Consider the following 27,846-nt stretch of genomic DNA (forward strand, 5'->3'; position numbering starts at 1 on the left):
CACACCTAGAAGCAGAAGAGATAAAACCTTTTTCATAAAAAAGCTGGCTTACCTCATTAAGTCACAAAAAAGGGAAAAAAAAGAGCTTCAGACCACATTGTTTTTAATCACAGTCTGAAACACTAGTTCAGTAGCCTCATTTTATCAAATAAGCCAAAACTGAAAACTAGAAAAATTTACCTTAAATTTTATGCAGGATGAAGCAGTCAATGTGAAGTCTTTGAGATAGTGTAAAATTCTTCTGGAGAGAATATTCTGAGATTTTAAATTTAAATTCCTAGCAAAGATAAAAATACAAATGATTTATGGTAAATTAAATACCCACTGTTTATAATGCATCAAACTAAGCACTGAAATAAACTTAGTAAAGACATTAATGATTTCAGGGAAGGAATAACTAATTTAAGAATAAACTTAAGGAACTGAATTTTTGCTTTATGCGAAATGTGGTAGGCAATGACATAACTGAAAACACCTTTACTTTTACATTTAACTACTTGAATTCTAATTTTGGTAATCTGAGCTTTAAAAAACAGAAGTTATGTTGCCATCCTATCAGAAAATTCCAGAAGCAAACAGTATCATTCATTTTGGCATATGGAAACACGTCACTATGTGGTTAGTATTTGTAAGGTTATCTAAAATGCTCTCTTGGTCACTTCCTTTCCTAAGTTTCATCTGAAACTCACTTTTTTAACTTCATATAACAATCATCACAGTAACTAACAAACTTGACGCCTAGTAGCATTTTGATTAGGGACAGATACTCCAATAAAAGAAAAGCCAAGTAAATGAAATGAAATAAGTATCTGCTGGAATCAATACTGTTGCTTACCGATACTGAAAAGCTTACTCTGTGTAACATTCAGTGGTTATCAATAATGTACAAAAGACAGTCAAAAAACAACAGGGGAGCAGAAACTAAATACAAGACTGAGGAACAGCTATACACAAGGAATTAATAAACCACTTAAGTGAAAAACAAACACATGAAAATTTATGAATCTTTTCAAGTAATCAATCCAACAAAAACACGTAATAAAACTGGAAATACAAAGTAGAAGAAATAAAATTAAATTGGTGAGTCAAAAACAATGTCCCTTGGACCAAGATGAAGGATTGTGAGTGTCCTAGTATTGGGTGTGGTGTGGTAACATACACCTTTAGGGTGTCATCTTTCAGGTCTAACTCACATAGTATTGTAAACCAATGCTGTCTTAACAAAAAAATTTCAAAAAAGAACATGTTCCCTAAATGCCAATGGCCCTACAGTGGGGAAGATTAAGAGAGTAATTTTAATGTCTATACATCCTGACAAATACCAGCTACCAAATCCTCCTTTAAATCTTGATTTTAAATTCCAAGAAAATATAGACTAGAAATAGAAAAGTGAAGGAGGGACTACAGGATATACATCCTTGTTCACACCAAAATTCAACGATCAGATAAATGTAAAATTACAATATATTTAATAAGTTAATATTTAACACATTCATAACCTTAAATAGTTAGAATCAGCTCAGGTAATGAAAGACTGAGTTCTTGGCACATAGTTTACTATGATCTGTTGCTGTTTTCTCTAAATTGGCTTTTGGAAGGCAGGAACCTCTTGCAGGGTCAAGCCTCCCATCGACCATTGATTGCATTGTGCCTATTAGCTTAAATGCTGCCTCCTTAAAGGTCCAAAGACCCAATTTAGTAGTCCTCCTTCCTAACTCTTCTAAACACATCAGGTATAGGTTTTTTTTGCTTGTTTTGCTTTTGCCTTCCCCATATTTGAATTTAATCTCTAAAAGTGTAGGGAATATAGTATCTCACTTTAAAATGCTGTATCACCAACACTAGAATTACAGTAACTGGTATATAGTACATACTTGCAAATTCAAATAAAGTTGAAAACTTAGGAGTTTTCTTTATTTGTAAGATGGAGTTAATATGTAATTCATGAGATTATGAGGACTAAATAAAGTCAAATCATCTCAAGAAAAAAATCAACAGTGCCCCTAAACTCTAAGTTAGACACAAGAATCTGGAAGGAGGACAAGTTTGGGGGAAAGAATACGTTTTGCTCTCTTAAGAGGGTTTCCAAGTCCTGTTCTCTCTGTTAACCTAGACAGGTACCTGATGCGGCATAATCCACACACACAATTCAAAAAGTCAAATCCACCTTCCCTTTATTACAACCAAAATCACTAACAGCTTCTACTTGTAAAATGAGGTAATTTAAAAGTTGCTTCACACATCTTTCTCCTATTGAGTCACTAACTAGTGAAGAACACAGAGGAAAAATAGGTTACATCTTTAAAGTTCATGTCTTAACAGAACCTATCTATTATTAAACATATAATAATCAGCCAGTTAGAACAAAAGTGATGAAAAGAGCAAAAACTGGGTCAACAAAATAGTCAAGATAAAGCTCCACAAAATGGATAGGTTACCCTACTATGTTGAACTGAGCCAGATCTTCATTTTAGCAGACTCAGAGCTTAAGCTCCAGATTTCTGTGAACAAATTATTGCAATGCACACCTTTAACATTCCTAAAAACACTATCCCATGAGTACAGCTCCGGTAGACTAGGTTCAAATCCTGGCCTAAACATTAACTAGTTGACCAACACAAATTATCTTAAATCTTTTTCAACATCAATTTCCAGAGATATAAAATAAGACTAAGAAAGGTCGTTTACTCATAGCTTTAACCGATTAAGAGAACTTAACTAAATGTAAATTGCTTAATGTCTGGCATGTGTTTGCACATATGTTTGGTGTACAAACATTAACGTTCATTTTTGGTAAACATGATTTGTGACAGTCTTTCCTACACATTATTTTTGTTTCAAATGATTCTTGTATGTAAGGTAACTCTAATATTTTTATAAAGCACTAATGGGCATTGTCTTTCATAACATTCCAGAGAAAAGCAAGTATCAAAACTTGGTAAATGCTGGTATTTATTAAACCTACTTGATTAGCACACACAAATTTATTAAACCTACTTGATTAGCACACACTACTTTTCTGTTTGATAATCTTTATAATTAAAAGCTTAGGGAAAAAACAGGTTAAGTCAGAAATGTCTAGTTTCAACTTATCCTGATAAAAAGGGTATGGGATAAGGGACTGTGGTGAAAATCTGAATACCTGCATTCTGTACCAGACTGCTATTCCCTGGTATGAGGCCTCAAACAAATTCCCTATTCTTCTGGCCTCCACCTAAGTGAATGGAGAAATACTAGCTCAAGTAAAATTGAAGTGTTTGAAAACTCCAAAATATTACACAAATGTACACTATTATTACCTTAACACTGTAGACTGTTTTTTCAGTCTGAGGACAATCAAAATATTAAATGCTTAAAACTCTGAGGGAACAATGATGACCATTATTTAAAAAGTGGAATATGAAAAATGAACAAATTCATAACCTGCAAGTATAACAAATATTTAGGCTTACTATCCAGAGGTATCTCAGACTCCTGGATTCCCTTATTTACTACTTTGTTGATGACAAATCACTGTAAATTACAAAGCGCAATACGACTAGTGTTCAACTAATGATTTTGAATGTAGTTTCTGGAATCTCCCAGTTCAAAACCCTGTATTAAACGGACTATCTTTTCTCCATTTCTATGTCTTTTCTTCACACAATCTAGTAACTCTAGCAGCCCACTCAAGACATTAAATAAAATCAAAGAGACCTGTGTGTGCCAAGTGACAAATTGTTACAGGTATTTCTCAAAGTTCTACCACATCACTGCTCTTCTAAGTCAAGAATCAGCCCTAACTTTCTCTTTTGCCACCATAGTAATTACCTGAACTAAGGATATTCCAGTATTTACCACAATGTAACAATGAATGCAATAATCTTAAGATTCCACAAGCCATTAGTCTACAGTTTTGAGCTGTTGTATCACTTCAGACATACACTCCATTCCATCAAGTTATAAATCCTAAATTGGCTGTGATGACATAAAAACGTAAAGTTGTAGCGCAGCTTTTCCTATGCAATGACTCTTTACTGTCTATAAACAGTAGCCCAACTACTCCAACAAGAGTCCGACTGGAATGAATTCATATATGGGGTAAGGGACTTTGTTCTGCTTTTTAATAAAAACCACCGCTACGGTATGATACACATCTGAAATAGCTACTCTCGTCACATCACATTTGGGTCATACTGCCTTCAACTCTGGCCTTAATTTTACACATTCTAAACGGCTAAAAGACTTTTTTTTTTTTTTTTTGGATGTAGAAAAAAGTAGTTGCCAGGGTTGCTGACTCTGAGATAAAACTTACAAGCCAAGTCAACTTATGGACTTAAAACGAGGGCAAAGTCCCTCATCTCAACACACCCTCCACGCCCTCCCAAGCATTTACCCCGCGTCTACCAATCGTGGGCAAGACTTCTCCACGAAGCAACGAGCGCAATCACTCGGGGAAAGAACGCGGCTTCCCCTCTGCTGCTGGAGAGCGGCCCTTTTGGCCCGGGTGTGGCAAGGCCACTCCTAAGACTCGCGAACGAAGGCCCGCACCCCACGCTAAGAAACAATCACCAGGCGTCCAGAGTGCACGTTCACTTTCAAAACAGAGTAGGTTGTCGGGGGGCGGGGGGGACCCCGAAACTGGCCCCGAGGATAATCTCCCGGCGAGCCCAAGGGCCAGAGGCAGATGCAGACAGGATCCGCCGCCAGAGTGAAACAAAACTGAAGGTTAAAAACCGCCGGAGCAAAGTCTGGGAGAAGGCGTTGAAAGACGATGCGGGAACAGGTCGACCTACTCAGGGTACCCGGCGAGTCAATTGTTTTATCTCAAATCCCCAAAGGCCGGGAAGAAGAGCAGCGACGCCAGCCAATGAAAGCCGAACACAACTTGCACCTCCAGCGGAGGCGGCAGGCGGCGAAGGGAGAAAAGGCGCAGGCGCGCGTGCGCAGAACGCGTGCCAGTCGGGCGCGCGCAGGGGTCAGGGCCGAGGAAATGGGGGGAGGGTTGGCGAGCGAGATGCGCACGCGCACGAGAAGGCCGCGCGGTCTCCGGGTCTCGAGCCAGGTTCTCAACCGCGCGCACACGCACCCAGTACTCGCTGCCTACCCTACCCCCCCTCCACACAACTCCTTTTCGGCCCGTAGTACCTCAAAAGCCTGAGGGAAGCCTCCAGAGAAACGCGTAAATAACGGCGCACCGTCTCCGGGGTTCAACTGTGGCCGCCAACTCGTCACCACCCACAAAAGATTCAACACTATCCACTCGTCCTCGGTGTATACTGCCCATTGGGTGGCTCAGATGCAGTGAGGGCCTACCTGACACGCCGAAGGACGGTTGTCGGGACTCAGCTCCGTTGTAACTACACAGCGGCCATCTCCCGACTCAAGAACGGGAGGAAAACCATAGAGGTAGCTTCGACGCGCTAGCTCGTCTCCGTCACTTCCGATTGGGGGCGTGGCCTCCAGGGCCGCTAAATATCCGAACAGGCCCCGCCCACTCTTCCGCCCTAAACCGGCTCCCTGGCCGCTATTAAGATGTTGCCCGAGGCTTTCTGGGAAGTCGCGCGCATTGTCTCGCGCGAAGTTCTGGTGGCTCCGCCCTCTAGCCCCTGGCGCCTGCTTCGGCCGGGGTGGCAGTAGACGGCGGGGCGGGGCGTTTTGCTAGGCCGTGAGGTCGCCGGGCCCCCGGGTGGTATTAGTTCGCGTGTCTGCCTCGCTTGAGGGGTCCCTCAGGGCTCGCTATCTCCCCCCCCCACCCCGAGCTTTTTGCTTGTCTGAGTTATTCTATTTGTGGGGCCGACTAAGCCAGGCCAAAAACGAGAAGCTGGTCTCGGGACCAGACGCTCCCACAGTTGCGTCACCCGACGCCAGGGGGCGCCCGCGCTGCTCGGCCGCCTGACTGGAAACTCCTGGTTTTGCTTTGATCTAAGACTCGGCAAACGCACTTGGAGAGTAGGAAAATGGTTACGAATTAAAGCCTTACTCGAGTGGCTTCTGACCAGTTCTGGCGGAGTTCACGCTGTTCCGGGGCTCCCGGCTGGTTTTCACGCTCTGCGTCAGAGGGTGTTTGTTCTCCGCGCGCCGCAGCTCGGGGCGTTCCCGCCCCTTCGGCCGGCGGCGCAGGCGGGAGCAGAAGGCCGGGCACAAAACGCAGACCTAATTCGTGCGGGGCGAGAAACAGTGCGACCGAGCTTGGGCTGCCAAAAACATAAGTCAGATGATAAATAGGAAAGCCACGTCTGATTTGGGTGGAGTTGCAAGTAAGGGCCGTGGCTAATTTTCAGTTAACGCTTCTCTGCACTGCACTTGCTTCCTTGGGGCCTGGAGCCGGCGTCGGGGATAGCCACTGCCTTGCAGGAGGACGAAAGAGTAATTTGCAGCCAGTCTTCTGTCAGTCGAATCCTGCATTGGGCCATAGTTGTGAATTTAACACTGTGCTTTGGGAATTGGCCCGCCACAGTACAGTCTCCCAGCTCGGCTACAGCTGAATTCAAGTCTGGGCTAAATTCTCGGGTTTTCTCTTCCTGTGTCATCTGCCCCTCTCAACGGAATGTGGAGAAGTCATCTCTGAAATATATATATATATATATATATGATGGCTCAATACAGCTCTTATTATTCTGCGTGTATGGGGGAGGGGTTCCTCAGGTTAACAACCTTTATTTAGTTATTCAAAATACACCACAATCTGTAGAGTGCTTCGCAGGTTATTAAGCCTTCTCTGCAATTCTATTGCAAATGTATTTGTTATAGGACAGGGAGAGGGGCAGCCCAAACCCCACAAACCTGCCTATTCTACATGGGTTCTGCCATCCGCCGCATCAACACAAAACATAGGAGACTTTAATGGGAAGGAACTTTAATAAAACTAGGAAACAATACAGGTAAGGCAAAGAGTCTAGTTTCTAAATGAAGCATCCAGAGTTACCCATCCCCTCGTGGGTAAAAGTCCATCCAAATGGGATTGGCCCAGAACAAGGCCCCAAAGCCTGCCACAAGTCTAAAGCATCTTCCAGTGGGGACCCACAGAAAAGGGTCACAAACAACCGGACAAGCCCGGAAGGAAAAGAGCAAAATCAGCATCAAGATAAAAGCTGCCATTGTCACCTCCCCACGGGTCTCACCCACATCTGTGTCACCTAGTCCACGACCAAAAGACAAGCGCAGTTTCTTCACGTGTCTCTAGGCTCCATGCGCCTCCTCCAGGTCTCCTTCTGGCTCCATCCTGCTTCCTTCCTCAGTCTCTTCTGCAGCTTCTCCTCTTCCTGCTCAGCTCCATCCTCCCTTGGGTGGGGCAGGGAACCTGGAACTTCCCCCTTTCCTGGGGACCACCCTGTTACATTATGAGAGCCTGCTTCCTGGTGACAGATGGCCTGATCCATGTGTCCTAAGGAAGCAGGATGGAGCAAGGAGACCTGGAGGAGGCACATGGAGCCTAGAGACACGTGAAGAAACTGCGCTTGTCTTTTGGTCGTGGACTAGGTGACACAGATGTGGGTGAGACCCGTGGGGAGGTGACAATGGCAGCTTTTATCTTGATGTTGATTTTGCTCTTTTCCTTCCGGGCTTGTCTGGTTGTTTCTGACTCTTTTCTGTGGGTCCCCACTGGAAGATGCTTTAGACTTGTGGCAGGCTTTGGGGCCTTGCTCTGGGCCAATCCCATTTGGATGGACTTTTACCCACGAGGGGACAGGTAACTTTGGGTGCTTCACTTAGAAACTAGACTCTTTGCCTTACCTGTATTGTTTCCTAGTTTTATTAAAGTTCCTTCCCATTAAAGTCTCCTATGTTTTGTGTTGATGCGGCGGATGGCAGAACCCATGTAGAATAGGCAGGTTTGCGGGGTTTGGGCTGCCCCTCTCCCTGTCCTATAACAGATTCAAAGTGAAGTCCTCTTTCTATCTGAGGCAGTGTAACTGATTGTTAAATAATTATTGTTAAATAATCTGAGGCAGCAGCTAAGGAGATGTACAGGATTAAATGCATTAGTAAATGAAAAAGCCTTCCAGACATTTCTTGACCTAGGTTCATTTGCTATAGTATACTTGCCCTTTACCAACCTCCCAAACTGGAGGGTCTTGAATTTAGATGACTGTATTGTTTTGTTTTCACAACCTGGTATTCCATCCTTACAGCTCCATTCATTGTAATGAACTTTTGTTTCCTTTTAAAATATAAATAACATTGAAAAGAACGTGGGGGGGTGGATCAGAATATTCAGTGAACAAATCAATAGTGGATAAAAATTTAAAATTATCCCAAGAAAAATAAAAATTGCATACAAGCAACCTTACTAATAGGATAAATACACACAAAAGGAATACTGATAAAACATTATACGGCTAGTAAATTGGATAATTTTTTAAAGATTATTTATGCATACAAGAGCTGGGGTACAGGCCAGAGATGCGGGAGAGGATTCACCAGAGACAGAGCAGGGAACAGAACAGGCAGACTGATGAAATACTCTGCTGAGGGGAGCAGCGGGCAAGACAGGAGAGATCTGCCTTGCCATGTGGGTTGTTCCCTGGCAGGCAGGGCATGGAACTCCACCAGGGAGGCCCAAATTGGTTAATATTTTTGTTACAGGGCTGGGACCACCCTGTTACATTTTTACTTACAGGCCATTGACAATTTGAATATGTTTATAAAACTCTTCAGAAATATGGTTTGGTTTGATGTCCATTTGTTTACATAAAATAAATAAGAGAGAACAGGAGAAACTGGGTAACTGAAAAGGACAAGGACAAAAAGACAGGAATAAACATGGATTTGGAAGGCCAGTAGACCCAATAAGACATACTGCCTCACTAATGGTTTTGCTTAATTTGTTTTGTTTCTCTTTTTGGGCTAAACAATATTTGAACTATTTTCCTGTTTGGGGAAACTGAGGTTGAGAGGTGATTTGGAGTCTCCCACTTCCCATCTTCTGAGTATAGTGACATAACAGTAATAGTGAAAAGCAAACAACAAAGGAAATGGGACCAAGACAATTTCCCTAATTAGATTGTTTTGAGACTGCACTTTGTATTTCCTGCTGCCTCCTCTGTTGGTTCCTGTCCTTCTGGTAGTGTTTGTATTTCCTTTTTTTTTTTTTTTAATTTTAGTAAACTGTTCACTGATTCTTTGAGCTGATAGCTCTCCAATAAATTTCTGAGTTAACCAGAATTGGTTTCTATTGCTTACAAATAAGAACCCTGAACTCACGTCACAGTTTTGAATAGTAGTTATAAAGACAATTTCAAAATACTCTGGCATTTTTCCTTATCTGTACCAATGAAATAAATGGTTCCCCTTGCATAATCCATTTTATTTCCTACTGATAAATGAAATTTACTGGTTTTTTTATCCCTTCTTTTTATTCCCTTTTACCAACTAAACTGCAGCATTTTTTTCTTTTCATTTTTCAAGGTTTTAAATTATCAAAATTATTTAGTCAATAATTACAATTTTCCTTATTATTTTCTTAATATTCAGCTCTCTCCATTCTGAAAAAAATTCAAATTCAAATGTGACTGTTTATCATTGTTCTTAAATTCCACTAAGATTAATGTGTACATCTTTCCCACAAAGATTATCACAACAAATATAACTGGAATATTTCAGCGTTTTCATTATACTAATTCTTTGCCCAAATAACTACTGATGAACATGAGGAAAAGCCAACTAAAATGGAATTATGATTAGAATGATCACCAAAAATCATTTCTTCCTTAAAAGAGGTTATAAGAACAAGACATCTTTCTCTTTTAAAGCAGTCACCCAGATGTAGACAACCTGTTTCCCCCTAAAAAAAGCCTAAATCCCCAATTCTACCCACACAATTAAAAAAAAAAAATCATGAACATTGAATAGAATGTCCTTTTCATGGAAAACAATGTGCTGCATTGTAATCAGTTGCAGAATGATTATATATGTTTATTCTCATAAATTTTCATTAGTTCCCTAGTTATTAGTGAAAATAGTTCACTAGTTCATAGAGTTCATTACCTAATTATAAAAGAAAATTCTAATGTGTCAAACTATTGGGTCTCAAATAATGGGTCTCTAATAATGCTGATAAAACATCCACCATAACGTTCAAGGTAAAGTTATTATGATCCTCTATAAGATTATATAAATTATACTAGAAAGAACAGGCCATTTGCAAAGATGATTAGATTTTGCTCAAGACCAGGATTTATGAGGCAAGAGTCAGACGTAATTATAAACAGAGCATGGCCAGATGTTTGAAGGAACTCAAGGTTCAGGTGTGGCACTGACAACTTATTGTCTATTTTGGTTTTTCGTTTGTTTGTTTTTTAAAGATTTATTTATTTATGCATATAGAACTGGGGTATAGGCCAGAGGTGAGAGGTGTGAGAGGATTCACCAGAGACAGAGTGGGGAGCCGAACAGGCAGACTGACTGAAATACACTGCTGAGGGGAGCAGCAGGCAAATCAGGAGAGGTCTGCTGCGCCATGTGGGTAGCTCCCTGGCCAGGGATCGAACTCATACTGCAGTGGCTGCGGATAGCTTCATAGGTTGCATCTTACCCCCTTACACCACCTGGGAGGCCCTTATTGTCTATTTTGATTAAAAATGTGCTGAGTAGCAAATTGATACACCTAGCTGACTCTATCTACTTTTCAAAATTTGATCACCTTTTTGACAATAACACAATTGTTTATCTCTGGAAGCCTTTCATGAAGGTAATTCATATGTTTATAATTGAGCCAGACAGTCAGAGATATCAGAGTATCTTGCTCTGCTTTCTCTCCCACACCTCTCATTCTATTATATGAATCCTCTGAGTGCCTCATTTTCTGACCTGTTAAGGAATCAATTTGCAGTTAATCTGTACCCTAGATCCACCCTTTGGCTCTCTAAGCTGAAAGGAGGACATCATAATCCCCTTGAGAGCAGTGAGTCAACAATTTCTGCTCAGTTTGTTATTTGTCCCCTAATATCTTTCTTACTACACTGAAGAAAAAAAACTTTATTAGCCCAAAACCCTCCCAGTGATTTTTACTTCACACAATATTTTTTTGCATACCCTTGTGCAGCACACCATTTGGCCCAGATCTTGAAACTTATGTAAGTAGTAAGTGTAAAAACCAAGAAGACAAATTGTCTCCTTTAGTTCAACCAAGAAAGTGTTACAGGGCAGGGAGAAAAGCATCCCAGAGCCCCTAAACCTGCCTGTTCTAAATAGGTTCTGCCATCTGCCCTATCAACGCAAAACATGTAAGACTTTAATGGGAAGGAAATTTAATACAATTAGTAAACAATACAGAAAAGAAAGAATATGGTTTTCAAATCACCCACAGTTACCTGTCCTCTCATGGGTAAAAGTCCACCTATCAGGATTGGCCCACAGCAAGGCCCAAAAGCCTGCCACACATCTAAAACACCTTCCAGTGGATACCCACAGAAAAGGATCAGAAACAACCAGACTAGTCTGGAGGGAAAAGAGCAAAATCAAAATCAAGACAAAAATCGCCATTGTCACCTCTCCATGGGTCTCTCACCCACATCTGTGTCACCCAGTCCACGACCAAAAGGCAAGCACAGCTTCTTCACGTGTCTCTCAGCTCCATGTGCCTCCTCCAGATCTCCTTCTGGCTCTCCATCCTGTTTCCTTCCTTCTCAGTCTCTTCTCTCCAGCTTCTTCTCTTCATTTTAGCTCCACCCTCCTTTGGAACTTCCCCTTTTCCTAGGGACCACCCTGTTACAAAAGGACTGATGAAAAAAAATCCAAAAAAAAATCATTAAAAGGAAATATCTATGTATTTGCATATAAACAGAATTTCTTCTATAAAAAGAAAATGGTGCTGTTTCTAGTTGGATGAACACATTTTAGGTGATTGTTCGAATAGTTTCTTCCTTTGCTTTTTGGTATTTTCCAAAATTTCCACAATGAGCATTGTTTTAATAGTATAAAAAGTTTACATTTAGATAATCTAATTTTAAATAAAGTGTATAAGATAATGACCCCTTGATTATTAGGGTCTGGCTAGTTAAGCTAAAAGTCAACATCGGGCCTCCCTGGTGGCTCAAGGGGTTAAGTAAGCACCACACTATGAAGCAATTTGCAGTCTCTGCAGCATGAGTTCAATCCCCAGGCCAGCCAGGGAGAAACCCACAGGGTGAGGCAGACCTCTCCTGTCTCGCCCACTGCTCCCCTCAGCAGTGTATTTCAGTCAATCTGCCTGTTCTGTTCCCCACTCTGCCTCTGGTGAATCCTCTCACCTCCCTGCACCTCTGGCCTGTACCCCAGTTCTTGTATGCATAACTAAATAAATCTTTAAAAAAAAATTTTTAAGGGCCTCCCAGGTGGCGCAGCGGTTGAACGCTGGGTTGCAAAACTGCCCGCAGCCTCTGCAGCACCGGTTGGATCCCTGGCTGCTCCCCGGCCACCTGAGGAGGGTCCCACATGGGGCGCAGACCTCTCCTGCCGCCCGCTGCTCCCCTCAGCAGTGTACTTCGGTCCTTCTGCCTGCTCTGCTCCCCGCTCTGGCTCTGATGAATTCTCTCACCCTCCCGCGCTTCTGACTGTACCCAGTGCATGTATAAACAAAAAAACAAACAAACAAATAAATAAAACATGCCTCTATTTAAAAAAAATAAATAAATCGCATGATTCTTTAAAAAAAATTTTTTTTTAAAAAGTCAACATCATGCCTCATTTTTTTAATCAGTTTTGGAAAGAATTGTAAAAGCATCAACCTGATTTTGTTTTTCTGTTTGTGCCATTATTTTTTTATGTCCACGACCAAAAAAAAAAAACAAAACCCACTTAACAATGCACTGCGACTAAGCTAATTTCTGGCAACATAAACCCATCCAATACTTTTGCCCACATATAGTTTTTCTTCACCATATATTTCAGGGAGATATTTCTGGCAATGTCATATGAGATGATCTGTGGCTCCCACAGTGAGATGCTCACTATTTGAAAACAAGTTCATTAACATGCTTAAAAATCACTGAGGAGATGGAGACATACAAATATTTATTATTATTGGTCATTTACAATTTATTCATAAGGATCCAACTGGTAACCATCTGGTACATAAAACTGAAAACTGGAGGGGAAAAATAAACTAAACATCACTGGAAAAATATAATTTAGTCTCCATATGTCTTTGATACATATTAAGTTAATTAGATGTTAATGGAATGAGATACATGCTTTACAATAGAAGATACCTCTGTGGAATCTAATACAAAGGTGAGTTGCAATTTTGCTCAAAATAAAGCATTAAAGTGAAAGATAAAATGAAGAAAACAATAACCATATCGTAATGAATGGGCAAACATTACAGTAACATAGATTCTAAAATATATAATGACTCACATGCAGTAGAAGTTTTTTCTTTCTTATGGAGTTCAAGGCAATTGTATTAAGTTGGTAAATATTTCCTCAAGCAGTGATTCAGGACGCTAAGCTATGTGTGGCTTCCCTATTCACAGAACCCATATGGCCTCTATTTTTTCTTTAATATTTATTTATTTATGCACACAAGAGCTGGGGGACAGGTGAGAGGTGCGGGGCAGGGGGGGGGGCAGTGAGAAGATTCACCAGAGGCAGAGTGGGGAACAGAACAGGCAGACCTACCCTAGCCTCTATTTGTCTGACATTTTCATTAGATAGATTCTAGCATTTTCAATTGCATAAATCTTGATTTATTCATTCTTGTGTCCTTTTCCTTTCTTTACTGAAGTAATATTGACTTACAACACTATATGATTTAGGGGAAGAGGGTCACACCTCCTCAGGTGTATGTTACTACACCACCTCCACCATCAAATCACCTATAGTCCTTTATCCTAGATCGTTGCCCCCCCATAACTTTTTTCAAAAAAGAATCTCTCTCTTAACTTTGAACTAAAATTTGTCTTTCCTTTAATTATGAATGTAGTGAAAAAAAACACAGGAGCATCAGCAGTACTTACAACTTTGTAACAAATAGATTTTTTTAATCAGCACTATTGTTTCAAATCTTTCTATGAATTATTTCTATTCAGCACTTTTTTTGAAAACCACAATAGTTATTAGACCTGCCTCTAAATCTTCTATTTTAATACTAAAACTAATAAAGTACATTGTGGGGCCTCTCTAATGGCGCAAGGGGTTAAGCACAGCACTGTGAAGCTATCCTCAGCCTCTGCAGCACCAGTTTGATCCCAGGCAGGCCAGGTTGCTACACACACAGTGCAGCTGACCTCTCCTATCTCGCCCACTGCTCCCCTCAGCAGTGTATTTCAGTCAATCTGCCTGTTCTGCTCCCCACTCTGTCTCTGGTGAATCCTCTTACCCCCCGCCCCACACCTCTGGCCTGTATCCCAGTTCTTGTATGCATAAATAAATAAATCTTAAAAAAATAATAACACAGGACCCCTATTCCCATAGAACTTACAATGAGGGAAATAGTTCAGCCAAGTAAATCAATAGTGTTCTCTGCTGAGTACTGTGACATACATAACCACCCAGTATTAACTGCAAAATAATTCAAAATTCTTTCTTTTATTATTATTTCAACATGCCTTGGGCTAAAAAGATAAAATTAAATTGGAATGTCAAGCTCCAGTTGTTAAATAGGGTAAGATGCCTATGGGGATCACTTATATCAGACCTGTTTTAGGGTTCCTGAGTCCACAAAGTAAAACCATATCTCAGTATTCAAAGCTTTCAGAAAATATTTTACTTTCCTACCCATGTAAATAGCAAGGAAAAAAATTCTTGGGAATCCAATATGTGGTCCCAGACAGGTAGTGTCATGTGAGAAAATTAGTTATCCCCCATTGCCTCCAACATTTAGAAGCTGACTGGGCTGCTAATAGCTCATCCATTGTATCTGGGAAGATTAGGCAAAGGCAAACCTACTTTTTCCTTGGACAGTCAACCTCATGCTCAGGGGCATGGCTTGATGAGAAGGTGAGCAGAGTGCAGGCTGGGTCTCAGTCCCATTTGACCCCTGGGCTGCACATTCTGGGGCAGAAAATAACCCATCTAACTATCAGTCATAAGCAGAGACTGCTGGAATTTCCTTAGCAAAATAGTGGCTTTCCCCCTTGTAAGGTCAGGAATGGACACAGTGCAGGTTTTCTATGATCCAGCAGGCCGGGTAAAGGAAGAATCAGAGTTCTCAGTGGCGTTTTGCAGGCTTTTATTGGGGTTTACCAGGTACACGGCAGGCAGGAATACTGGGGGGCCGGGAGGCTGGTAGGCCTCCCACCTCCCAGCAAGTCTTCACTCTATCTGGGCTCTCCGGCGTTTTCTCTCTCTCTTTCTCGGCTTCTGCTGCTTCTTTCTCTGCTTCTCTTTCGGCTTCTACTGGAGTCCCCGTGATGCCGCCCTTAAGCCCAGTCTCAGCCCAGGTGAATCCCATCTACCTATGCCCACACCCTACTCCAGGTGCCCGCCATCAGGCATGCATTCAGGACCGCGAGGATCCACCATCCATCCTGATGGCGGGAGGGCAGAAAAGCCTGACATTTTTTCCTTACCCTACACCTCTGAACGCTTCCCCCTGAATGCCTATCATTTTTTCCCACTCCCTACAGCAATGTGGACTTTGCAGTCCCCTACTAAGCCAACAGGATTATGCAAGAATCATATTCCACTCCATAATGTTGAACATTCTCAACAACTATTTATTGATAAATTGTTCCTTGGCTGAAGAGTACTATACTTTTATAATAAATAAAAGTACTGTCCTTTTATGATAAGTGATAGAAAATTAATTAACTCACTGAACATAAGTGACATCATAGCAAGTAATGTCTAAAATCTGTATTTTGGGCCTCCCTGGTGATGCGGCAGGTTGAGTGCCATGCTGTGAAGCTGTCTGCAGCCTCTGCAGCATATGTTGGATTCCCGGCCAGCCTGGGAGATACCCACATGGCGCAGGCGGACCTCTCCTGCCTCCCCCCGTGTTCGCCTCAGCAGTGTCTTTGGTCAGCCTGCCTGTTCTGCTTCCCACTCTGTCTCTGGTAAATTCTCTCACCCTCCCGCACCTCTGGCCTGTACCCCTGTTTTTTGTATAAATAAATCTTTTTTAAAAAAATCTGAATTTCATTAAGGCATCACTCTTTTTGCATATATTAGAAAAAATTAAGGCATGAGTTAGTATCCCTGCATTATTTAAAGAAACTGAATTTCCAAGAGTACTTCTTCCAAAGAATCTGAGTGACTTTTAGATACTAATCCTAGCTATTTGGCAGTATTTGACTTCAGCAGTTTCAGTTGCTGTTTTCAAGCCTGGTGTCAATACACAGGTGAGTTGCATTCAGTAGAGTAGCATTTTGAACACAACTTATTGCCAGTGTAGTGAGATGAGCTGAGATACTCCTTCCTCTTTCTATCAGAGGATAGAAGGGCAAAGTCATTCATTCCAGATGATTCTCATGGAGCAAATGATCCTGGGAGCAGCTGCAGTGGTCCCATCTAGGGACTTGCTATACTGCAAATCCTCAGGCTGCACCACAGGACTAGTGAATTAGAAACTCTAGGATGAGGCCAAGTGAGTCATGGTTCAACAATCCCTCCAGGTGATTGTAGCCTACATTCAAGTGTAAGAACCATTGTATTAGACCCCATTCCCTGATGATTAGATGGGCCTTATATTGTAAACAAGCTTAGGAAAGAATCAAATCTGCCTTTACACAATAAGCTGGGGCCATGATTTCACAGTAGAATAAAAATCATGTCAATAGGAGGACTGTGATGGCCATATATGCCAGAAATGTGATGGATCTGGGGTAAAAGTTAGTATTAGCAGAGGCAGTTGTGTGTTGCCCCTAGGTAACAGGGTGGTAGGGAGAACTGATTGCCATATTCACCGGTGCATAGAGCCAACTAGAATCTGAGCACCTGCCCTCCCCCTGTAAGGGTCACAGCCTTCTCTTCTTGTCTGTTTTACCCTAGAAATTCCTATCTATCCATTCTAGGAAGTCTCTAGTAAGCAGAGGCAGAAGAAGGGTTTGTTTGAAAAAGGTTATAAACATGGAGTTTTGTGGCGGGGTGGGGGGGGTGTTTGAGAATAAAGAACCTTCTAAAGTAGAAAACCCTCAAAGATCTGAAGGATTTTGCTACCCATTGGGTTAAAGTCACAAATCTCAGTTCATCCTCATTATAGTCATGTGTTGCTTGGCAGCAGGAATAGTTTCTGAGAAATGCGTTGTTAGATGACTCACAGTGTAATTACGCAAATCCGGATGGCACCGCCTACTACACAAGCACCACTCGGTGTAGTCGATTGAGACCACCGCTGTCAACGTGGCCCTTTGCTGACCAGAATGTCATTAAGCAATGCGTGACTCTTTTTTTTTTGTGGGACCCTCGCCGGCGGCTGGGGGACGAACCAGCGCTGCAGAGGCTGCGGGCAGCCTCGCAGCCCAGCTCTCAACCGCTGCGCCACCAGAGGAGGCCCAATGCGTGTCTCTTTATGGCTTTTGGGAGGATTTTACAGTAAAAACAAACTGCTTTAGTGCTGCAGTAGCTCATTCTGGGAAGATAGGTGTGCACCATCTGGGGAGACAGCTCCACTTTGTGATCATAGGCAGGGCTTCCTCATTCTCACTTTATTTTCTATTTTTTTTTAAAGATGAATATTTATGAATACAAGAGCTGGGGTACAGGCCAGAGGTTTGGGGGGTGAGAGGATTCACCAGAGACAGAGTGGGGAACAGAGCAGGCAGATTGGCCGTAGTACACTTCTGAGGGGAGCAGCAGGTGAGTCAGGAGAGGTCTGCTGCACCATTCCCGGCCGGCCAGGGAATCGAACTCGTGCTGCAGTGGCTGCGGACAGCTTCATAGGTTGCGTCTTAACCCCCTGAGCCACCAGGGAGGCCTTCATTCTCACTTTAAGCTGAAAACTTAATAGCCAACTAACCCCAAGGGTGAGCAGACAATTACTCTTGACTGTCCATTGTCACTAGCAATGTTTCTTTGTTCTCTGTCACAGAAATGGAATAAATGAAGTTCAACCGCTATTCTCTAGTCCTGCTATCTCAAGCCTCTCCCACCCCACAAAGAGCATTGTGCTCTAGAATCTGGTGAGAGCCTAATATGGGGCAGGGTAGCCTGGAATGGGAAGGGGGTATGTCTGGTCTCTGTTGCTTTTGTCAGATCAGGCTTTCTCAGGATTAGAACGAAGGGAAGCACACTGGAAATTCTAAAAAAGATAATTTACACATATGGTAAATTCTAGGCTTGATGTTGTCAGAACTAGCAAGCAGAGGCCCACCAGCCAAATCGGACCTGCAGTCTATTTTAGTAAATAAAACTTTATTGCAACACCAACAGGCTCATTCATTTGTGGGCTATCAATGTTAATTTTCATCCTGTAACAGAATTTAGTAGTTACAGTAAGGAATGCATGACCCTTAAAAGTCTATGACTCAGGCCTCCCCTGGTGGCTCAGCAGTTGAACGCTGGGCTGCGAAGCTGGCGGCAGCCTCTGCAGTGCCGGTTCGATCCATCCCCGACAGCCGGCGAGTCCCACATGGTGCGCAGAACTCTCCTGCCACTCCCGCTGCTCCCCTCAGCGGTGTGTTTCGTCAGTCTGCCTGTTCTGCTCCCCGCTCTGGCTCTGGCGAATTCTCTCACCCTCCCGTGCTTCTGACTGTACCCGGTGCTTGTGTAAATAAATTAAAAAATCTTAAAAAAAAAAAAAAAGTCTATGACTCTTGGGCCTCCTTGATGGCGCAAGGTGATGGTATTTGGAGGTGGGGACTCTGGGAGATAATTAAGATTAGGTGAGTTGGTGAGAGACACCAGTGAGAGCTCCTTGTCCCCCTCTGCCGTGTGAGGGGGAAACGTGGCTACTCTGCAGCTAGCAAGACGCTCTCAACAGAACTAACTAAATCAGCTTGTTGGGCCACCTTAATCGTGGACTTGCCACTACCCAGAACTGTGAGACAATATGTTTCAGTTCTTTAAGTCATTCAGCCTATTGCATTTGGTCAAGGCAGCCCTACGCATGCTAAGAAGGTGCATAATAATGCAATTTCATTTGTTCACTCATTCCAGAGTATGAGTTCAGTCATTTCAGATGAATCCTATTGTCATTAGTCCAAAACTAAAAAGCCCGTGCAGGTGTTTTCTGTTTACCTGTGCTGCGTGCACCCTGAGTATTATAGCCCAGTGTGGGTAACAGCACTCCTTCCAAAATGCAGCTTTATTAAGATCCTTTCTCCACGGGAGTGCTACACATTAAAGAAGTGAATAAGAATAAAGTAACTAGATAGGCCATCTTCTCCTCACAACTGGAGCTGCTGGAAGACTCACAACTCAAGTTGCTGGAAGACTGAAAATTTGTTAGGCTGAGAGCTTCTCATTAGTGGCTTGCTACCGCCACCTTCTGGAAATCTGGAGACGGTGCGGCTGTTGGTTAGGTATTTTTTTATTTTCTGAGTAATTCCTTATCACTGTTCTCCTTACTGAAAATTAATATGGGAATTAAAAAAAAGTATACCACATAAAATATTACAATTTGAAGATTTTTGATAAAAATCACATTCCTTTTAATGCCTTTTTTTAATCTAAGAAAAACAAATAACTGATTAACTAGAGTCTCTTTCAGTTTACCAAGTTTGTCCAGTTTAGAATAGGTATTTTGCAATCAATAGTCCATTCCATTTTTAACTAAGAACCATGTCAAAAGGAATCTTCTTTCTCTTACATAAGACTTTTTTCTTTTATAAATATGTGTGCATGGTCTGTGTCTTTAAATACTTTTTTTTAAGATTTATTTATTTATAGAAGAACTGGGGTATGGGCCAGAGGTGCAGGAGGGTGAGAGAATTCACCAGAGACAGAGTGGAGGGCAGAACAGGCAGACAACCAAAAACACTGCTGAAGGGAGCAGCAGGTGAGACAGGAAGGGTCTGCCGTGCCATGTGGGTATCTCCTGGCTGCGCTCAACCCGCTGTGCCACCATGAAGGCCCTCTTTATCTACTTTTAAAATAATGTTCCAACCGAGCTGGCAGAGATTATGCTAAACAAAATAATTCAGAAAGAAAATAATCAATAATATCAGATTTATAAAATTATTAATAAAAAATATCAGATGCCCTCACTTTATAGGGGGAATATAGGGAAACCTAACAAAAGATCAGGAAAAAGACAAACCTAGCAGGCTGTAAGTTAAGGTAAAATGTATCAGGCTTTTCTGCCCTCCCATCATTAGGCATAATAATAGATCCTTGCAGTCCTGAATGCATGCCTGATGGCGGGCACCTGGAGTAGGGTGTGGGCATATGTAGATGGGATTCATCTGGGCCAGGGCCGGGGCTTATAAGGGTGGCGCAGCCAGTGGAGTGGACGGAGGAGGGGGTGGGTGGGGGGAGTGGCGGAGCGCGATGGAGTACTGCGACTATGAACAGCGGAGAGCATATGAACAGCGGAGACCATGAAGACAACATGGCTGCTAGAACTGGTAATGAACCTACCGGGTATGTGTTGGTTGCGTTACACAGGCAAACCATAGCTCTTAGGCATACAGCATGGAAGGTGGAGGGAGCAGAGTCAAAACAGGGGAGGAAAGAGAACAAGGGACTCAGGCGCTGTGGTGGTGGGAGGATATTCGGGACTACACCTGAGGGGAGAAGTCAAATTGTGTACAAAAATTAACGAGGGGGGACTCACTGGTGGTGCAGGGGTTAAAGTCTTAGCGCTATCAAGCTATCACCAGCTACTGTGGCATGAGTTCAATCCCTAGCCAGGGAGCAACCCACATGGCGCAGTAGACCTCTCTTGACTCAACCGATGCTCCCCTCAGCAGTGTATTTCAGTACATCTGCCTGTTCTGCTCCCTACTCTGACGTTGGTGATTCCTCTTACCCCCACACCTCTGGCCTGGACCCTAGTTCTTGTATGCACAAATAAATAAATCTTTAAAATAAATAAATAAATAAATAAAATAAACAAATCCAGGAAAAAAAAATAATGTTCCATCCATGCATGTAGGGTTAATGAAGTTGATCAGGCTTTTAGGCCATTGACCTTTATGCAGCCTTGATCTTGTTAATATAGAAGGCACATGGTTGTGGGGCACAGGTGTCTGCTCATGGACACCTGAGCATGCATGTGTGCGCATGTGCAAATATGCACACCTGTGCCTAGGAGGGAGGGGCCAAAGGGCAGCATCACCCTGGGTAGGGGGGCTCACCCTGCTGGCTTGTTTCCCCTGCTTACCATTAAAACCTGTGAAAATGATGCCAAGAGCTCCAAAACTCTTCGAATTAAGGGTGGGTAAACCTACCTGGCCTGGGATGGTTGCAAAACAATGCATAATAAAAGCTCTCAGTATACTATTACTACAAGAGAACTTCCTTTATCTGATAAGGTCTATTTACAATAAGCCTGTAGTTAACATACTCTTAAGGGTGAGATGTTGAAAACTTTTGCTGTGAAGCCAGGACAAGCAGGAAATGCCTCCTCTCACTTTTCTTGTACAGGTCTTAGGCAATGCTAGTGGCTAGAAAAAGGACAAAACTAATAAATAGTTAATAATAATAAATAGTTAATAATAGTTAATAGTTTTCACATATCCCCTCATTTACAGAGAAAAAAAGTTTAAGTTACAGATAAATTATTAAACAAATATAAGAGTTCCATGAGATTGCTGATACAAGGTAAATTTAATAAAATCAATTGTATTTCTATTTATCAGCATCTAATGATTAGAAAAATAACATCTTGAAAAGAAACCATTTATAATATCAAGAAATATAAATACCTACCAATAAGTACACAGAAAATGTACAAGATTTCTAGTAAACTAAAATAGTATGAGAAATTTTGTAAGATTTCATTGCATGAAGTGATCCCACTTTTGTGAATCAGAAGATTTGATATAATTGGATCGATATCTCTAGATTCAATACAAACCCAAACAAAATTTCTACAGATTTTAAAAATGAAACTGGTCAAGAGTTTCTGTGGAGGGGCCTCCCTGTTGGCACAGGTGTTAAAGTCTCAGTGCTATCAAGCTATAGCCAGCCACTGCAGCCTGAGTAACACCCTGGCCAGGGAGCTGACCCATATGGTGCAGCAGACCTCTGCTGTCTCACCCACTGCTCCCCTCAGCAGGGTATTTCACTGGATCCGTCTGTTCTGCTCCCCACTCTGTCTTTGATGAATCCTCTCACACCCCCCCTCCCCACATATCTGGCCTACATTCCAGTTCTTGTATGCATAAATAAATAAATAAATAAATCTTAAAAAAAGTTTCTGTAGAAATGCAATGGTGAGAAACTACTTGATGAAGGCAAATGGAGGATTTGAGCTAATGAATATTGTGACCATGGGCTTTGGTCTCAAGGATGTGCAAGCTGGACACAATAGAGAACCAAGAAATGGAGCCAGGGATAAATGGACATTTGATCTGTGACAAAAGTTGGCATTGGAGAAAAGTTGTTAAAGGAGAGCTTTTCAACAAATGGGCCTGGGAATATATTAAATGGCTGAGAAAAGTTAATTCCTAGTGTATGGATTAAACGCTTGTGGCACCTCTAAACTCAAACTAAAGCTACCCACCATGTGATGGTATTTGAAGGTGAGGTCTTTGGGAGACTGATTAGGTAGAGATGAGATCATGAGACATGGCCTCTGCAATGGGATTGGTGTCCTTAGAAGAAGAGACCAGAGTTCATTCTTTTTCAAGTGTGAAATGTGAGGACATTGTGAGAAGATGTCTGTAATGCAGGACGTTTCTTCACAGGAACAGAGTCTGCTGGCATGTTGATATTGGACTTCCTAACCTCCAGAACTGTGAGAAATAAATGTCTGTGGTTTAAGCCATCTCGTCTAGGTAGTTCATTATAGCAGCCTGAGCTGACTAAGACAAAGACCTACAGAAGAAAGGCAGAGCAATAAAGCTATTCAAAGACAATGTGGGAGGATATATTCACAATTTGGGATTAGAAAAGATTTTGACATAGAACACACAAAAGAACAACCATAAAGGAATAGATTAATAACTAGAATTGGTAAAATTAAGAATCTTTGTTCTTCAAAGGACATCATTAAGAGAATGAGTGAAATCCTCAGGTTATGAGAAGACATTCCCAACAGTTATATGCAACAAAGGATTAAGAACTTCTGCCAAGGATTAGAATCCTGGATCCTGTAATCAGGATATTGTAGCATTAGCCTCCTATTGCCCTAACATCCTACAGAGGCTTATCCCTGCCAGTGTGAGTCTAAGTTTGCAGAGTTTTTAGATTTACATCATTAAGGACAGAGAAAATTCTGAGATAAGTCGTGCTGCCTAACCTCTACTCCATTCAGAGCCCATAACTAGTCTCAGATGCAGTGATACACACTAGTGGGAATTAGAAACAAGAGTCTGTTTTTTCAAAAAAGATTTATTTATGCACACAAGAGCCGGGGTACAGGCCAGAGGTGCGGGGGATGAGAGGAGTCACCAGAGACAGAGCAGGGAGCAGAACAGGCAGATCCACTGAAATACACTGCTGAGGGGAGCAGTGGGCTAGACAGGAGAGGTGTGCTGCGCCATGTGGGTAGCTCAGCTTCACAGTGTTGTGCTTAACCTCTTGCGCCACCAGGGAGGCCCTGTTACATAAATTTTGAGGTGGATAAAGAAGGAGCAAGAGAAGGAGGGAAAAGAGAAGGAAAAGATGGTAGAGGAGAAGGAAAAGAAGACACGATGGAAACAATCTGGCTGCAGGAACAAATGAAGGACACAGATTCTTCATTTGAAGTCACTCCCAGTTACACCAGGTAATACTGGGCTCCTATGAGTGACCAGAACAAAACTGCTTGTTTGAAAGTTTTATGGGTGTCCTGAAGTGTACACATCTGGTCTTTGAAAAACACACATTTGCATAGTACATGATTTGAAACAGCCAGAAGTACCTGGTATAAGTGGCGGCTTAGCTGTCTTTCATTTAGGCTAAAAGTTTGAATACATTTATCCCCATTTATATTCTCCTTTCTCATCTGTCCTTTGTTATACATTTCCTGAGAGGATAAATTCCAGTGTAGAAGGGGCCACGACAAGGGCATACAGTGCTTAATAAAGATTATATGTTAGTTTCAGAAAATGCCCAATGTTAAAATGAAGGTTAGAAAGGACTTTTTTTTGCTGGCTCTGTTTCCTTTAATCCCATCTTCTGTGGCCTTGAATAGGATTAGGGCTCAAAAGGGAGGGCTAGGAGTGGAATCAGATAGAGGGGAAAGCAAGCGTGGAGAGTGTGTGCCAATGTTTTCCACAGAATTCCTGTCAGCCTATAGTGAGGAGACTTTCAAGCCTACTGTGTGGCAATGTTAAAATATGTTGGTGGAACTTTCTAGTACAGGTTAAGTTGCTCTCCCCAAGGAAAGAGGAACTAAGTTTTGCTTCATTTCTATATTGTCAGGCACTTTATTATATTAGAAGAAAATCTTTCAAATCGATTCCTTTGAAATATGCCCGGTTTCCAGGTTTAGAAGAAACTTTTTTTTCTTCTTAATCACCATATTTATTGTATTATAGATGACTAAGTAGAATAATTGAGTGACACATGGAGTAGAAGAAAAAGAATAACTTAGAATGAGACTCAGCTAAGTTCCAATCCTGACACTGACTTTTACTAAATGTGAACTTGCGTAGGTTTCCTTAATTTTTTCTGAGCCTCAGTTGCTTCATGTGCAAAATGATAAGTAGCTATGCTTTTGCCTATCCTTCAGGAATGTGGTAATAATTAATTGAGAAATGCAAATGAACGATTCAAGAGCCTGACTTGTGGTACATACAGCATTCAACACATAGAAGTCATGTTTTTTTTAAATTTTCCTCTTCTATGAGCTATCTGAGTATGAGGTGAGGAGCAAGCTTTGATTCTACTCTGCTTCCAGTTTTGAGTAATTTAGCTTATTGGCAAGGCAAAGAAGGTGTAGGAATCTCAAAGGGTCTTTTTAAAGACCTAGTCTTCTTTCTAGGTTTATGAAGACAAGACAAAAAAAAAAAAAAAAAAAAAAAAAAAAAAAGACCTAAAAGAAATTTGGAGACAGGAATAAGTTCTCCTAATTTTTTTCTCCCTCTCCTTTTTCCTTCTTTTTTCCCCAAATTAATTCAATTTGATTTATTTATCAGTATAGTTAAGTTTTACCTTTGTATACTAATATTCTTTTTTTTTTTTTAATAGAGGCATGTTTTATTTATTTATTTGTTTGTTTTTTTGTTTATGCATGCACTGGGTACAGTCAGAAGCACGGGAGGGTGAGAGAATTCACCAGAGCCAGAGCAGGGAGCAGAGCAGGCAGAAGGACCGAAGTACATTGCTGAGGGGAGCAGCGGGCGGCAGGAGAGGTCTGCGCACCATGTGGGACCCTCCTCCAGTGGCCGGGGAGCAGCTGGGGATCGAACCGGCACCGCAGAGGCCGTGGGCAGCTTCGCAACCCAGTGCTCAACCGCTGCACCACCGGGGAGGCCTGTATACTAATATTCTTAGACATTAACTTATGTCTCAAGATTTTTTTTTACATATTGAATATCGGCCCTTTGAGGGGCAGCATAATCTATTTTTATCTAAGTGTGTGTGTGCGTGTACTTTATCTTGCAAATAAAGAAGAAAATACTGACAAAATAGTGATAGATAAAACATGGGGTAGCATTTGGTGGCACATTACATCACAACATTTTATCAAAAATAAGGTGATTTTTGTTTTCAAAAATTCCTGTTTGCAGGGAATGGAATAGATCCCGATGTTAAAATAATAGCATCCATGTTTTAATGAAGCAAGAGCCCAGTGAGTGTGGGATGTCTAATTAGACCCCATGGGTATCAGTGATGCCCACCAGACCTGGAGCGGGCTCCTAGCCCTGAGGGAATAGCTTTGCTGAATCCGGGGCTGCAGCTGCTTGCTTACAAATGGCCAATCACCATTGAGGTTTCTTTTTCTCCCCAAGCTTGTTTGCAAATGGAGAGGTATTTTACTAAGTCCCTATCTCATTACAAAATTCATCTCATTGTCAGTTTCTAATGACAAGGTACAGGAAAAAGGAGAGTGAGAAGGAAAGGGAATGAGTCTGTGCTGACAGGGGTTGTAGGTTTGCACAGGCCTGCCTTCCCACCAGACCCCTCTCTCAGAGCTCCCATGATCCTATCCCCCGTTTGAATTCCAGATAAATTGAGGAGCTATGTCTCCACATGTCTCCATGGGAACAGCATGGAGAGAACAAAATGGGAAATAAAGTTAATATTTATAGCCCAGGATTGTTGGTTTTATGTGCTGGCTTTATTATCTCAGACTGCGGTGAATACAGAAAGGTGTCTCTTGGGTGCCCAAATCTATTTTTCCCACTCCCTGTCCTTCCCATCCCCAAATGTCAAGCATAAATTACAAGCATTAGCTGTTAGTTTATCTCTATAACTCTCCGGGGTCTGTTTTTGATAGGGAGAATACTGACTTTGGAGTTAAGTGACCTCGTTCAAATCCCAGCTCTGACATTAACCTCAGTTTCTTCATCTCTCAATAAGGGATAATGGTATTTCCTCTACTGGCTTTTGGAAGAATTCAAAGGGATGTACCTGAGTGAGCACAGGGTAGGCCCTTAACAAAAAGTAGCTTTTATTTATGTTATTGTTGGCCCTCTTCTAGCTGAAATGGTTGTTGTCACATTTTGATTAACAGAAAAAATAAGTAGGTGTGAGGAACACAAGGAAAATCATATTTTCAGTTGGTGCTCTGGGTTGTTAGTAGAGCTTGTATCTAGAACTGGAAGAAATTATTTTATCATTCAACATCTGAATTCTTGAGGCCTAAAAAGCATAAATATTGACCTTGTTATCAATGTCTTATTGCCTTCATGTATGTTTTAAATATATCTTGTCACATTGCTTCTGACTTCTCTATTTTACTGTTATCTCCAAGCTGTCAGGTCAATTGCATGAGTCCTAAGAGCCAAAGACACAGTGGAGACACACACTCATGTACAAAAGCCTCTCCCAGCAACGCCTATTTGTTTTGCCATGGCAACCCTGTCACTTGCAGCTGGAGAATGAATGATGAAATCATTATTGGGGGGGAGTGCTATGGGCAGCCTGAGAACCCAGTCTGGGCTGCAGGAAGGATTGTGAAGAATCATATCTCAGAGTCAAGGGATCGCGACCCAGAGAGAAGGACTCAGCACAAAACACGTAGGCCTGAGGGAAACATGCTGTCTTTGACTAGGAAAGAATTGATTTGGAAACTGGACACCAAGAGCAGCATCTGTGTGTATGTGATTTTCAGATAGAAAACGTGAAGCTCCTTCAGTTTGCAGGCAGATCTACATTAGTGTTTAGTGAAGTTATAAATAATTCTCACAGTGAGGATCCTTTAAGTCTTGGAAACAAAGCATGATGTGGTCTGGTCAAATGTCTGCTGGTTCAAGATGGGAGTGACAGGAAGCAGACTGCTAAAGGGGGTTTCTGGCAGCCAGAGCCAGGAAGGTGGGTTCCAGCAGCCTGATGATAGAATCTGTGTCCAAACAGAGACGTTTTGAAGAATAAAAAAGGGGTACCATTAGTACTTATCTTGGGAGAACAGGCACAAATGGGGTCTACTCCAGGAAAGCAGAATGCATGGTCACTGCACATAAATCAAGAGCATGGCTTGTTTCTCTGCTAAGGAAGCAGCTCCGATGTTTCAGCACTAGAATTGCTGTCAGACAGCACACATGGCTGAAGAGGGAAGTGCTGGTCATCTGCCCTAGAGCAAGAAAATATGCCAGATTCCAACAAATTAGCCATGGCCAATGAGTCTCACACACACACACACGTACGCACACATGCATGTACACACGTACATGCGCATGCAGGCACTTTCTGCACACATGCACATTTGTTAAACTGTTACATTGCCTCCGGACCATAAAGCACAAAAGG

General features: G+C 42.0%; 1 protein-coding gene and 1 pseudogene across 6 annotated transcripts in view; both read right to left on the reverse strand.

The window, feature by feature from the left end:
• The window catches only part of BCLAF1 (BCL2 associated transcription factor 1), a 27,840-nt gene extending 22,397 nt beyond the window's left edge, over window positions 1-5,443 (reverse strand). For 3 of the 6 annotated variants that reach the window (XR_008552784.1, XM_037520444.2, XM_037520443.2), the window contains exons 1-2: window positions 5,296-5,443; window positions 181-277 (exon numbers count right to left, since the gene is read on the reverse strand). The gene's annotated coding sequence lies outside the window, so the exon portion shown is untranslated. The remainder of the gene's footprint in view (window positions 1-180; window positions 278-5,295) is intronic. The other 3 variants (XM_037520441.2, XM_037520439.2, XM_037520440.2) reach the window with 2 other exon arrangements.
• Window positions 5,275-27,846, reverse strand: part of LOC119251535 (aurora kinase A-like) — a 26,069-nt pseudogene continuing 3,497 nt past the window's right edge.

This window comes from Talpa occidentalis, unplaced genomic scaffold (genome assembly GCF_014898055.3).
Source record: "Talpa occidentalis isolate TD23 unplaced genomic scaffold, MPIMG_talOcc4v2.1 talOcc4.2, whole genome shotgun sequence".
NCBI lineage: Eukaryota > Metazoa > Chordata > Mammalia > Eulipotyphla > Talpidae > Talpa > Talpa occidentalis.